General features: G+C 46.5%; 1 pseudogene; it reads right to left on the reverse strand.

Moving 5' to 3' along the window:
• Positions 1 to 1306: 1306 nt before the first annotated feature.
• Positions 1307 to 4427, reverse strand: LOC124522688 (zinc finger protein 154-like; annotated as a pseudogene).
• Between the last annotated feature and the right edge of the window lie 704 nt (positions 4428 to 5131).

Genomic DNA, 5131 nt, shown 5'->3' on the forward strand with positions numbered 1-5131 from the left:
GGTACCTCTGAACCCAGAAAATATTATGGCACTCAGTCTACAAACTAGGCCCAGAGATCTTGAAGGTTTTCATTGGAGGCCTTGGGCAGCAATGCAAACAAGGGCAAACCTGGAGAACAACTCTCTGCCATCATACTGTCACCTCTGAGGCACAGGAAGCTTGGGATCCCAACAACAGGTTATTCTTTGTGTTTGTAAAACCCAGCTGTTTTTCAAATCATCCCATAGAGTGAACAGAACTCCAAGATTAAATGTAGCTTAACCAATAAAGGCTCTATTATCATACAAACCAGAGCATTGGGAGGCAAGTTACTCCTGTATCGGTGACTTGATGGCTGGGAACCTCCATCACAGAAGTCACATGAAACCAATCATATCCCCAGAAAAGGCAGTCAGTCTATGTTGTCAAGTTAAGAACAGAGTCCACTGGGCCAAAAATGGGTCAGGTACAAGGCACAGCTTATCAAAGAGAGAAAAAAAGAGTGAGTGCTGAGACTTCTCAGTAATCTCTGCTGGGAATGGAAACACCAAGGTTCCCTTCCCTGAACACACTGGATTGGGTGAAAGATGCATACTATAGGCACCTGCCAGGTAGTAGAAGTGAAATGGCTTTTTCCGCAGAAACCACCAGTGGCATAAATCTGGAAAGGCCATGGGCAGGTTAAAAAGTGCAATGCAGCTCCAACATACCTGGGATTTTTGTGTTTGGATGAGGTTAACTTCAACTTGGGGCACCGTCATTAGGGATCGCCCCAAGTTTTGATATATGGAACAAAAAATTGTACTTGCTTGCACATTAAAGGTGTTTTCGCCCATGTGAAATTTGTGGTATGCAGAGAGTAAAGGCCTTGGGCTTCTGGCTTTCTCACATTCATTGCATTTGTAAGACCTTGATGTGGTGTGAACTCCCCTATGTTTCATGAGGCTGGAATTTTTATTTTTTATGTATTTTATTTATTTATTTTTAATGTTTATTTTTGAGAGAGAGAGAGAGAGAGAGAGACAGAGCACAAGTGGGGGAGGGGCAGAGAGCGAGGGAGACACAGAATCCAAAGCAGCTCCAGGCTCTGAGCTGTCAGCACAGAGCCCAACACAGAACTAGAACCCACGAACCATGAGATCATGAGGAGCCAAAGTCAGATGCTTAACCAACTGAGCCACCCAGGTGCCCCGAGGCTGGCGTTTTTAGTAGGGGATTTCCCACATACAATGCACTCATAAAGTCTTTCTCCAGTGTATGCATTTTGGTATTTTAGGAGCTTGAAACCGTAGGTATAGAATTGCACACATTCCTCAACCTATAAGGTTATTTTCCAGTGTGAATTTTCTGATGTGTGGTGAGGGTAGAGCTTTGACTAAAGGATTTCTCACATTCACTGCACTGATAAGGCTTTTCTCCAGTGTGAATCCTCTGATGTTGAAGGAACACAAAATTTTGATGAAATGATTTCCCACATTCGCTGCATTCATAAGGCCTTTTCCCAGTGTGAACTCTCAGATGGTAAAGGAAAAAGAGCTTTTCTCAAAAGATTTCCCACACTCACTGCACTCATAGGGCCTTTCTCCAGTCAACTTTCTGATGTGTAATGAGGCTGGGTATATGTCTAAATGATTTCTCATATTCATTGCACCAATAAGGTTTTTCTGTAGTGTGAACCCTCTGGTGTTGATGGAGCACAATGTTTTGGCAAAATGATTTCCCACATTTGCTGCATTCATAAGGCCTCTCTCCACTGTGAACTCTCTAATGTTGAAGGAGTGCAGAGCTTTTCTTAAAGGATTTCCCACTTTCACTGCACTCATAAGGCCTTTCTCCAGTGTGAACTCTCTGATGTGTAATGAGGCTGGACACATATCTAAAGGATTTCCCACATTCACTACATTCATAAGGCCTTTCGGCAGTATGAACTCTTCTATGTTGAAGGAGTGCAGAGCTTTGGTGAAAAGATTTCCTGCATTCATAGCACTCATAATGTCTTACTTCAGTGTGATTTCTCTGATGTTGAATGAGATTAGAGTTTGGCTAAAAGATCTCCCACATTCACTACACTCATAAGACCTTTCTCCAGTGTGAACTCTCTGATGTCTAATGAGGTAGGAGACTTGGCTAAAGGATTTCACGCATTCATTGCAAATATAACATCTTTCTCCAGGACGGCTGTCTGGCACTAAACAAATGTGCATTTGCAGCTTAAAGTTTTTGTGGTCTTCCCTGTTGTAATGAGTATTTTCCTTTGTAGAGGCATCCTCACACTTGATTCCACTATCTGACTTCTCTCTGGTGTGTGTGGCCTGTTGATAAAATCCTGAGTCATCCAGGAAGTCCTTCCCAGCCTCCCTGAAGGTGAAGGGCTTCCCTGACACACAGAATTTGCAGTTGTTCACAAATAAGGCTCTCCTTACATTGCTTCTCAATAGTTTCTCTCCAATATCTGCTTTTCGTGCTGATAAAGGTTTGCTCTGAAATAAAATAGTTCCTCACATGCTGCATATATGCATAATTTCTGCCTGTGATGTGTTCCCTGGTACTCAGCCAAGTGAAAAATGTCATTCAAGATCAAGCCACATATCTCACAAGGGTGGGCCTTCTGAGGAGACAGACCTGCCTTGACAGGCCTGATCTGTGAACCCCCTTGATCTGAAATATGCTGCTCAGAAGGTCCTTCCTCATCCTCTGCTCCATACCAACCACCTGAAAGCAGAGAAACGCTGGTGAAGTACATGTTGACCTTGTGCAGGGAGATGGCATTATTACAAATGTATGTCTGACAAACCCAAGAATGAGTCCATAGGATTAACAGTAGGAGAAAGTGGTTGAGTTCAGGTTGAGGATGAGGCTGATTAGCAATACTGGCCAACTGAAGACGACAGAATGCGGGAGGCCTTACAAAGTGAAGGACAAAATCACGGGGTGACACAAAGAGAACAGGCAATGTCTACAGCCTATTCCTCTACAAACAACTTTCAGCAGGACCTTGCCTGCTGGTGACACATGAGTGCTACATGGAATGTGGTGTCCAGGCCCGTGAAAATCCAACTGCAGCAGAGCTGCTATTGTTCAAAGACTGAGAATGTGCATAGCTTATGACACAGAGGCCAATGTTGTACAAGACTGCAGATGGACCACAGTGAAAAAGCGTTGAGATGTGGAGTCCAGACAGGTGAGGATTATCCCCGAGAGGTGAGGAGTAAGAGCAGAAGTGACAAGTAGTAGAGTTGACAAGGTGGCTAAGTGTGAAGAATGGGTAAAGACAGGCCAAAATGAGGTATGGGTGCTTCTGCCCAAAGCAAGCAAACAGGTCTCTGGTATGCTTTGTACACAGCCCTGATGCCATGCTTTCCCCTCCCCCAGGTGCCGTTTCTTTGGACCAGGCTGTGTTCGAGTTCATCTTGCAGCAGTTAGATTCCTTTCCATCCTGTGAACCTTTCCCCCACACCTCCTTGATGAGCAACTACACAGAACCTAGATGATTCAAATACTCAAGTAAAGTCGGGCCAGATAAGCAGCCCTCACTGGCCAAAAATAATGCAGTACATTGTAGAGCACAAGTAGCAAAACTAAATATTACAAAAAGAACTTGCAAGAATAGCCCATGGTCCACATAAGTAATTACCAAGTCAGTGATGGCAATTTCTGGCACAAGAATGAAGAAATGTTAACTAGAGGAACGAAGTAGAACCTAGGGTGGCTTGGATCTGGAAAATTCACCTGGTGATGGAGAGGCAAGCAAGATGGAATTGATGACTGCAAGTTTCCTGATTCTGGATCATCCCTGTGAGACTAGAAGGAAGAGGTGTTGGGTCTACTCAAGGAAGGAGAGGACAGTGTTCATATCCCAGCCCTACCAACCACAGCACCTATTCAGGGAACTAGGAAAGGAGGCAGTGCCCAGGGTCCTGATGTGAAAAGGGCTGACTTGCCAATGGATAAAGGGTAAGGGGTATGTTTAGGGACCTTACCAAGTGAGATCACAAGTGCCACGTTCTCCAGCATCACATCATGGTACAGGCATCTCTGAGCCTTAGCAAGGAGACCCGATTCTTCCCAGGAGAAGTACACGGCCACATCCTGGAAAGTCACACTGACCTGTCATGATTGGGAAAACTGAAACCACAAATACCAACTTTCTTGAAGACCTGTAGTCCATTCTCCCATATGTCTATCCTATGCCCATCCTCCTCCCAATTTCCCCAACTCAGAGAAGAAGCTAGGCCCTTGGCACTACTGGTGCTGTTGTCTACTTATGGGACGACTGATTACTAGGCCCAGCCATCACCAACAAGAAGCAGGTGGACAAATATACCTAAACCGTGAACCTGGCATAGAGGCATTCAACACCCCCTGCCAGGCGATTTTCGGGTAATGCACAAGCCGGCCCCTCACCTGCAGCACACTCCCGCAGCCCGTCACGCCGGCGCTCAGACATGGGGTTCCCGCCGACGAGCGCCTCCCTGGCCCGGACCCATGGGATTGGGGACAGGGACGCGACCAGACGCCCCGCGCTCGGGCCTTCAGAGTCTGGCTGGGAGGAGGGCCCGAGGGCAGCGCGTTTACCTGAGCCGGGTACCCGGGCGGGCCGCCGCCAACGGACTCTGTGGGTGGACTGAACACCCGGGCGGGAGGCCACTATCCCGCCCCGGCGCGGAGCGCCTCCTCCAGCGACTCCTCGGTTCCATCACCGTCTCGACCCTGCGTAGACGCAACTGGAACAGGAGGAACCAAAATAACCGCCACGCCCCTTTGTGCTCAAAAGGAAACTCCTGTTACCTTCACAGGCTCAGCGACGCCGTCGTCGACGCGTGGCTTTCTGGGAAATGTATTTTGCCCTGTCCATGGCTGAGATTAGGAATTCACCAGATTCCAGGAGAAAAGTCTTACATCCATGGCGAGGGGCACTGGGCAATGGCGGGCCCCTGTCCAAGGGACATTATGAAAATGGCTAGAGAAAGAGAAGATATCAGGCACTTTTCTCGCTTTGATATATAGACTGCACTTAAGGGTAAAAAAGTCGAAAATGAAGAAAATGTCTTTATAGATGATTCCTAGGTCATAAATGTATAAGTCCTGATAAAATTAGGTAGAATACAGACATGCCTTGACAGGTCATGAAATAATGGATTTAACCAAGAT

The sequence above is a fragment of the Lynx rufus genome, unplaced genomic scaffold, assembly GCF_022079265.1.
Source record: "Lynx rufus isolate CCGP_SWC_20201006 ecotype Redwood Valley unplaced genomic scaffold, mLynRuf1.p SCAF_39, whole genome shotgun sequence".
NCBI lineage: Eukaryota > Metazoa > Chordata > Mammalia > Carnivora > Felidae > Lynx > Lynx rufus.